The following is a 9,835-nucleotide window of genomic DNA, read 5'->3' on the forward strand; positions in this document are numbered from 1 at the left end:
GAGGCGGAGGTTGTCCGGCGGGCCCGAGAGGGACCCTCGAGCAAGGCAGAGATCGTTCCGCGGGTTCGAGGGGGATGCGAATGGGCCGCACGCTGGGCTTCTTTGAGTCCCTTCCTTTCTTCCGAATGGGAGGCAGGTCGTGGGCCTTTGTGGGCCCAGTTATTTTAACAGGTGTTCTGTGTTTTTGGAGCGATCTTAGTACCCCGATTAGGGTGTCCCTAATTGTGATACCCGACAGTAGCCCCCGAGGCTTTGGTTGAATCAGTGGGTTCGACCAAAGGGTAATTCGGGGATTTCCCTTTTGACGTGATCAGTCAATGTCGCGCACCCGCCAGACGCGCCTGAGCGCCAGCCCGGCGGATGTGACAACTCACCGGTCGGGGTGGTACGCCCGTGGGAGGAGTGCTTCGAGGCGCGCGCCTCTTTGTTTGTTTGTTTGTTTGTTTGAAGGACAAGACGTGTCCGCGCGCTGAGGGGGGCCAGGGTGATGGTAGCGCCCGCTGCTGGTGCTCCCATTGCGCTGTCCCGCACGTAGGGCCTTGGCCCCGGCGTTCCTGGTCGCTTTACGGTGCGCCGTTCGAGGGCATCCGGCCAGTGCCGATGCTGCACCGCTTAGCGTCCAGGGGATCAGCTCCGCTTTATTTTGCTTGGTCATGTCTCGGCGCGGGGACCGAGGACATCCTTTGCTCGTGGAGCGCCGCTTCGTCACGGGCGATACAAGCCTCTGCTCTTTGACAAGCTTGAAGCTTTGTGCCCGGTGCAGCTATAAATAGGGGTCGCGGGGTTCCCCTTCTTCTCCAGCCTCCCAACTCTTTCTTCCAGCATTGCCTAAATCTTGTAATGTTTCCTTTGCCTTTTTGTGACCGGCCCCCAGATGGGGTGGCCTGGCTTTTTTAGGCTTTTGGCGCTAGAAGAATGCTTGCGAGCGGTAGGGGAAGACCGGAGTGGGCGTGCGCTCCATCCCCCAGGCTCAGTGGGATCAGCAGAAGAGCATTGGGCCCGTGGGGTCATGCTTTTGTGATGTCCCCTAGCCTGAAGGGGGATGGAGACGCCTGACTGGGGCGCTGGCGCCAGGTCCGGCGGCTGTTTTTCGCATCATCCCCCCCCCCCGGCGACAAGGTTGCTCTCGGGGAGATGGTGCGGAGGGCGCTGTCCGCCAGCTCGACCCTCCGCGTGGTCTTCGGTGGAGGAGACGCTAGAAGAAGGCTTGCGAGGAGAGCATCCCGCTGGACCCGTGAGGTCTGGGGGCCGCTTCTCGCATCCCTAGCAGCCTCGTTGTTGCGTCAGCTAGGGGCTTGGTGCCTTTCTTCGTCGCGTGCTCCTCCCCAAGACAGGGAAAATTGCCACGTAGGTGGCAACGTGTTTGTATCTTTCGACGGCTTCGCGCCGGTGACCCTTTGTAATCTCTATTTGCATTGAGCAATAAAGTTCCCTTCCTCCTCTGCGGGGAGGATCACTGAGGGTATAGGGGTGTACATAGAGTCACGACCCTCGAATATGTGTGAAGTCACCTTCGCGGGGGCGCGTCAGCGCACCCGCGGGTGTAGCCCCCGAGGCCTTGGAGGAGAGTTTGTGCTCGTCCAAGGGCTATAAACGTTGTCCCGCTGGGTAGCTTTACCGGGATGGCCGTCCATCGTCTTTTTCAGCCGGCATCGGCACTTTTTCAGCCGGCATCGGCACTCTCAGTGCTGGTACAGCGACCCGGCATTCAGCTTAGCCGTTAGGGGAACGTACGCTAATAGCGGTGGGTTCGGTTTACACGTGGAGCTTCATAAGTGACGGTTGTCGATTTATTCGAGGGTGTGGTTTTGAACCATGGTGTGCGAGGAGCCCCCGAGCCTAGGCCCGTGTGAAGGCGTTCAGGGGAAACCCTCGACTTCTACTATGACCCTCGTCGCCCTTCTGCAGGGAGGAGGGGTGAAGCGCACCATGCTACCCATGCCCGGGCCGCGAGCTATGGCTGCTTCAGTGAGCTATTAGCGTGTTGTTCAAGCGGACGTCCGTGCCCCGTTCGATAGGGGTCGGCTCGTGGTCCATAGAGACGTCCTATAAAGCACTCGCGAGGGTTCGTTAGGCGGGGCTCGGACCCATTCAATAGGGTCCGAGGGCTCGATGCTCTCCCTCGATGGGATCCCCCTTCTAGGCACCCTCGACTGGCCTTGAACACTGCGTAGGATGTCTCGAACTCCGCGTTCGAGGGTAGCTTGTACGGCACATCCCTACAGTCCCTGACTCTGGTGATCTGGGGCGCCTGTCGAACCCCCTGAAGGGCCAGGCTTCGACCCCCTGATCAGTAAGGCCTCGAAATGTGATTCCTTCGAGGGTGAAGAGACCCTATGAAGGAATATTCCGTCATGATCTGAAAACGTCGCAGAGCCGTGAGCCACATGCGTGCGGGTCTTCCGCCGGTAGCGGGCAACGTGGGCGCGCCTTTTCAGGCGTCCGCCTCGGGCAGACGAAGCGGCGTGGGCGGCGGCTGACGGATGGGATAGCACAACAGTCGCGCCGCGCCCGCCGGTTATCGTGACGCATTTATTGTTGCGTGCGCGCGTGGGAGACTCCGCGGTCGTGGGGCCCATCCGTCAGCGATAGCAAAATTTACCTCATTCAATGCGGTAGATTTGGGACATGGCTGCGGATGCGCCCGTCATGGTGAATAAATATGAAGAGAAAGGGGAGGTTCCGGATTCACCTGGCCATTTGCCTTCATTCTGCTTCGCCTTCTCCGCCTCCCCTGCATCCTGAGCCCGCAGCCAAGAGCGGAAGGAAGAAGAGAAAGGAGAAAGAGAGAGAGAGAGAGAGAGAGAGAGATAGAGAGAGAGAAGGGAGAAAAAAACACCTTAGCCATCCAGAGCTTTCGCTCCCACATTCCCCTTCGAATTGAAGACATGTCGGACATCCAGGAGCCCTTGCCGTGGGGGAAGTCCTCCGCCACCGTGGCGGTCCTGGAGCAGCTGGTCGCCGACCGGCTGCTGTCACGGAACCCAGACTTGGGGGCGCCGGCATGTATTTCCCCGCACCCGGACGAGACCGAGCCGAAGCCCCCGCAAGGCTACGTCGTGAGCTTCGTGCGCCTCCATGAGCGAGGCTTCGGCGTTCCCGTCAGCAGGTTCATGCGGGCCTTATGCGACTACTACGAGGTGGAGCTGCACAATTTCAGCCCCAATTCCATCTCGCAGGCGGCGGTCTTCGTCGCCGTCTGCGAGGGGTACCTCGGCATCGAGGCCCACTGGGACCTCTGGGTCCATCTGTTCCGCGGCGAACTCTTCGTCGAGAACGGGGCACGGACGTCCGCCCGACCCGGAGGAACCTTTACATCTCGAGCAAGATGACGACGAACAACGCCGGGTGGAGCCGAGGGTGGTTCTACCTTCGGAACCACAAGGACGCGCTTCCGGCGTTCACTAACAAAGTTCTCCGGGAGCGACCGCCGAAGTGGAACTGGGGGGTGTCGCCCCCAGCGCAACAGGCCAAGCTCGAGGGCCTCACCGACGCGCTAGTACGTCTGGCGAAGAAGGGGCTGACGGCAGCGGCCGTCATCGTGAACTTCCACCGGCAGAGGGTTATCCCTCTCATGGAAAGGGCCCTGCCGATTTTCGAGCTCACCCCCGGGAGCAAGGTTGGCTCGAGGACGTCGAGCAAGCTTCTCTCCCACACCAACGCCGCCCGGAGGGCGAAGTACGCGGTGGCAGAGTTCCCCCAAAATCCTGCAGATCTTTGGAGGATCAAGATGCGCCCCGAGCCGGGGTATAGTTCCCTGGTAAGTTTTGGCTTCGAACTCGTCGTGCGTCGTGTAGTTCCCCTTTCCTGACCCTATCTCCGGTGTGTTTTACAGGAGTTGAGGTGCGGCACCTCAAGGCCCCCGGTCCCAGAACAGTGCCTGATCAATCGCCTCCACGCGGAGAAGATGAAGGGGCGGAAGGACGCGGCGAAGACAAAGGCCGAGAGGAAAAGGAAGAGGAAGGCGAGGCACGACAAGGCGTGCAAGCTCGCTCGCGCGGAGGGGAAGCCGCAACCCGCCACACCCGAGTCCTCGGAGGAGGACGAGGAGGAGGCCTCGGACGCCGAGGACCACGCTCCGAGGAGGGACGGGGAGGGCGCGAGCCCCCCACCGTTCTACCTGTGGGACGAAGAAGAGGGAGCGACCGTGGCGCCAGAGGAGCCGGAGGCCGTAACAGGATCATCGGCGAATCCCTCCCTCGAGGGTGCGGCGCGGGAGTCATCCCCGCCGGCGGCCGTCGAGGAGACGCCCGCGCCCCAGGTGCTGATCCGTGGCGACGAGGCTGCGGCGGGAGAGGAGTCGTCCGTGCTGGCAGCCTCGAGCCACTGGGCCGACACGAGGGGGGCGCCTTCGGGGCAGTCTTCGAGGGATAGCTCGATGCCCCGGGCTCGAAGGAGCGCCACGAGGAAGCGGAGCATGAGTGCTCGATCTGGGTAAGTATTTTGGATTTCATTTTTTGTTACGTATTTGGTGGATTTCTCGATCCTGCTCAACTTGCGTCTCTTGATTTCCAGCCCCGGGGCCGTTCCCAAGGATGCAGTGCGGCTTGCCCCGGCCAAGGCTCTCAAGACTGGGGCACGCAGCACTCCGCACACGGCGCCGCAGCCCCAGCCCGCCGTGGATCTCGAGGCGGCGGCAGCTAGGCTACGGGAGGCCATGGCGCGAGGGGCCCAGGCGGCGCAGCAAGCTCGGGCACAGGAGGAGGAGGGTGACGCCGGCCAGAGCGACGCCGGCCATTGTGGTGCCGAAGCGGCTGCTCAGTCGGCCGATGCCGGCGAAGAGGCCGGCCAGGGCAGTGTCGGTAGCGCTGCCCAGGTGGCCATCGAATTGAGGCCGGTCAGGGCGACACGGACAGCGCCGCCCGACCAGATACGGAAGGTGAGACCGGTGGGGGCGCGCAGGAGCGCCTGCCGACCGTGTGGAGGAGACCCTCATCTTCGAGCCCTCGAGGGCCGAGGACGGGGGCGTCACGGAGGAGGGTATGGCGCAAGAGGCGCCGGCGGTGGAAGGAGCCCCTGCGCCGGGGCCCGCGGAGGCCCTGGACGAGGGTACCGTTGCGGTAGTGCCTCAGCCAACAGCGCAAGGGGGTGTGACAGCGGCGGTGGAGCTGCCGGACAGCAGCGAGGAGTACGGGGATTCGATGGACATCGACCTCGCTGCTGCGGCAAGCGCTGCCGCACACATTGCCGAGTTCGCGTCGGCCAGCGCGGGCGTGCTCGAAGCGGGGGCGTCCGAGGGGAGCCACCTCCGGGCGATCGTCCCGTCCGGGGTCCCCTCGGAGTTCCTCCGCAAGGAGCAGGAGCAGGAGGCCTGGGACAAGCAGATGGGCGTCGGTCGCGAGATCTTGCAGGCCCTCGACCGCGCCTATCAGCTCCATCAGAATGAGGATTACCAGGTCAGCCAGGTAAGTATTTCCCCCCAGAAATTGCTCGGATTCGGTTTTAGCTTTTACGCGTCTTCACCCACGCCCTCCCCCTTTGCAGCAGCTGAGGGAAATCTCGCGCGAAAAGAGCGTCGAGATGAACCGGCTGTAGTCCCAGCTGAGCCAGCTCGGGCAGCACAACGCCGAGCTGGTACTCAAGAACATTGACGCCAACGCGAAGATGGCGGATCTGGGAGCGCGTCAGCAGGCACTGGAGGAGGAGCTGGCGCGGGTTGCTGGTGAGCGGGACGTCCAGAGGGCGGCAGCGGAGGAGAAGGCCCAGGAGGCCGAGGCACAAGCTACCGAGCTGCAGCGCCTTCGGACGGCGTTCGAGGAGAGGGCTCGCGAGGCGGAGGTGCAGAGCACTGAGCTGCAGCGCCTCAGCACGACGCTCGAGCAGCAGAAGGCCGAGCTCCTCCATAAAGAGGTGGCCGTGGTCGCGCTCACCGGGACCCTCCGGGAAAAGGGCGAGGCCCTCGAGGGGAAGGAGGTAGCCCTCCAGAACATGGGGGCCGCCCTTAGAGAAAAGGAAGCCTCCTTGTCCTCGCTCGAAGAGGCCGCCCGTACCCAGAGGGAGGAAGCACAGAAGAACATGACGGGTGAGTACCTTCGATTTTTCGTCGATTTGCTTTCTTTCGTGGCTAATGTCGATTTCCTTTGCTCAAAGCTGAGGCAAAAGGTGGCGGACGAGACCGCGGCGAAGGAAGCGGTCCACACCGCGCTCACGGCGGCACAGATGGAGTTTGCTGAGCTGGAGCAGACCGCCGTGAGCGTGTGTCAAGAGCTCGAGGGGGAGGGTGCCGTCTCGAGTAGTTCGGTGATCAGCCGCCTGCGCGCGCTGGGCAGTCGGATTGCCGAACATGCCAAGAGCACCTTCCGCCTCGGTGTCCTGCGGGCTCTCGCCGTGGCCTCGATGCATTACCTCATGGATCTCCAGAGGGTGTCGTCGGGGTACGTCGTTCCCGATGATGCGGATGCGGACGCCGCGTCGGTCATTATGGATGAAGCCGATGCAGCCGCGGAGGAGTTCGCCACCGTCCTTGCCGAGATGCTAGAAGCAGACATCCCTCCCATTGCCGAATTCGACGCCCCTGAAGACCCGCAAGGGGGGGGGATGGTAGCCTGTAGGAAAGTTGGGGCTCGAAGCCCATTGTAAACAGATTATTGTTTATATCATAGTCGCGCTTTGTAATCGCATTCTATGAATATAAAAGATTTTGTTTCGTAATTTGAATGTGTGGCCCGTCGAGGCCTTGCGTGTTCGAGCCTGTGTTCCTTTACTTTATTCCCGTGTTCTTGTATGTGACTTGGACGAACGTCTGCGAGGGGGTTCGCGTTCATAAGCAACGTAGGCGTAGGGTGGTGAGGGGGGTGCCGTATCCCGGAGGCGTAGGCGGCCCCACGACTCGGCCGGCCCTGTACCGTAGTTGCTTATGCCTCGCGTCTGTTTTTTCCAAGGATACGAGAAACTTAGGGTCGAGACGGAAATATTTCGAAAAACATTGGCGACTTTTTGGGGACGTTCGGGGGTTCCCCCCGTAGTAGCCCCCGAGGGAGGCTCGGGTTTGCCGAGGGTAAAGCCGAGCGTACCTCAGAGTTAGCACGCATCCTAGCCTTCGAGGGCCCGGATGGTTCCCAAAAATAAACCAGTAAAGCGTACTTTATTACTTCGGGAAATTGAAAATGCGAGTACGAGCAAATGTACAAAAAACTTGAAGTTCTAGGGATAGAAGCGACGTAGCTGTTGTATATTCCAAGCGTTGGTGAGGACTTCGCCTTTTTCGTTTGCCAGCTTGTAAGTGCCGGGCTTGAGCACCTCGGCGATTATGTACGGTCCTTCCCATGGTGGTGAGAGCTTGTGGCGGCCCCTGTTGTCCTGTCGAAGCCTCAGCACCAAGTCCCCTTCGTTGAGGTCTCGGCGCCGGACCCTCTGCGCCTGATACCTTCGCAAGGATTGCTGGTAGCGCGCAGAGTGTAGGAGTGCCACATCTCGAGCCTCTTCCACTTGATCCAGCGAGTCTTCGCGAGCTCGCTGGTTTTGTTGCTCTTTGTATGCCTTGAGCCTTGGCGACCCGTACTCCAAGTCAGTAGGGAGAATGGCCTCAGCGCCATAAACGAGGAAGAACGGGGAAAAGCTCGTGGCTCTGCTCGGGGTCGTCCTTAGGCTCCAAATGACCGAGGGTAGCTCTGTGAGCAACCTCCAGCCGAACTTGTTCAGCTTGTTGAAGATCCTTAGCTTTAGTCCTTGGAGGATCATGCCATTGGCACGCTCCACTTGCCCGTTCGTCTGTGGGTGTGCCACAGCCGACCAGTCCACACGTATGTGGAAGCTGTCGCAGAACGCCAAGAATTTCTTGCCTGTGAACTGGGTGCCGTTGTCGGTGATGATCGAGTTCGGGACCCCGAACCTGAACACGATGTCGGTGAAGAATAGAACTGCTTGCTCGGATTTGATCTTGCCGATGGGTCGAGCCTCGATCCACTTGCAGAATTTGTCGACCGCCACCAGCAAGTGGGTGAAGCCCCCGGGCGCCTTCTTCAGCGGGCCGACGAGGTCTAGTCCCCACACGGCGAATGGCCATGTGATGGGGATGGTCTGCAGAGCATGGGCCGGGAGGTGTATTTTTTGAGCATAGAACTGGTAACCCTCGCAGGTTCGCACGACGTCGGTGGCGTCGGCGACCGCGGTGGGCCAGTAGAAACCTTGCCGAAACGCGTTACCCACGAGGGTGCGCGGCGCGGCGTGATGGCCGCAGATGCCAGCATGGATGTCGCGGATCAGCTCCTGGCCCTCGGGGATGGGAATGCATCGCTGCAGGACACCCGAGGAGCTGCACTTGTGTAGCTCGTTGTCAATCAGAACGAAGGACTTGGCCCGCCTGGCGAGGCGCCGCGCCTGAGCACGGTTCGAGAGTAGGTCCCCTCGAATCATCCAGTCTAGATACTGGACGCGCCAGTCTCGCGAAGCGGGGGCCTCGTCGACTTCCATTGCTTCGGCCTCATCCGCGGAGGTGGTCTCGAAGTCAATGTCCATGGGCTCGACCTCGTCCGCCGGAGAGTTCCCGCCGGAGGGCCCAGCAGACGAGGGGCCTGACTCCGTCGGGTTCGTGAACTCGACGGAGGGATTAATGATGTCTTGAGCGAAGATATTTGGGGGGATGGTAGTCCGCCCCGACGCGATCTTCGCTAGTTCGTCGGCGTCCTCGTTGTACTTATGTGGGACATGATTGAGCTCTAGGCCATCGAATTTGTCTTCGAGGCGGCGCACTGCATTGCAGTACGCCTCCATCTTCGGGTCGCGACAGCTAGACTCCTTCATTACTTGGTCGACGACAAGCTAAGAGTCACCGCGTACGTCGAGGCGTTTGACGCCGAGCTCGATGGCGATGCGAAGGACACTGAGAAGGGCCTCGTACTCCGCCATGTTGTTAGAGGCGGGGAAATGCAAACGTATCACGTACCGCATGTGTTCTCCGAGGGGTGAGATGAAGAGTAGGCCGGCTCCAGCGCCGGTTTTCGTCACCGACCCATCGAAGTACACTGTCCAGCATTCGCCCTGGATTTGCGATGGAGGTAGCTGAGTGTCCGTCCACTCAGCCACGAAGTCGGCCAAGATTTGGGACTTGATCGCCTTGCGGGGGGCGTAGGTGAGTGTTTCTCCCATCAGCTCCACAGACCATTTGGCAATTCTACCCTCGGCTTCCCGGTTGCGGGCTATCTCTCCCAAGGGGAAAGATGAGACCACGGTGATGGGGTGAGCCTCGAAGTAGTGGCGCAGCTTGCGCCGAGCCAAAACCACTGCGTAGAGCAGCTTTTGAATCTGCGGATAGCGTGTCTTAGTTTCAGACAACACCTCGCTAATGTAGTACACCGGCCGCTGGACGGGCAATGCATGGCCCTCCTCTTGTCTTTCGACCACGATCACCGCGCTGACCACTTGGGTCGTCGCGACTACATACAGGTAGAGGGGCTCGCCGTCCGTGGGTGGTGTGAGAATGGGAGCGCGAGTGAGCGATGCCTTCAGCCTTTCGAGGGCTTCTTGAGCTTCGGGGGTCCATGCGTAGTGCTCGGTTTTCCTCAAGAGTCGATACAGGGGTAAGCCTTTCTCGCCGAGACGCGAGATGAACCGACTAAGGGACGCTAGGCATCCGATGACCCTCTATACCCCCTTTAGGTCTCGGATCGGTCCCATCCGAGTGATGGCCGAGACTTTGTTAGGGTTGGGTTCGATGCCCCGCTGGGAGACGATGAAGCCCAAGAGCATGCCTCGAGGCACCCCGAACATGCACTTCTCGGGGTTAAGTTTTACCCCTTTGGCTCGTAGGCAATCGAATGCGATCCTGAGATCAGCAACCAGGTCGTCCGTCTTCCTGAATTTCACAACGATGTCATCGACGTATGCCTCTACGCTG

This window comes from Panicum virgatum, chromosome 8K, assembly GCF_016808335.1.
Source record: "Panicum virgatum strain AP13 chromosome 8K, P.virgatum_v5, whole genome shotgun sequence".
NCBI classification, from domain to species: Eukaryota; Viridiplantae; Streptophyta; class Magnoliopsida; order Poales; family Poaceae; genus Panicum; species Panicum virgatum.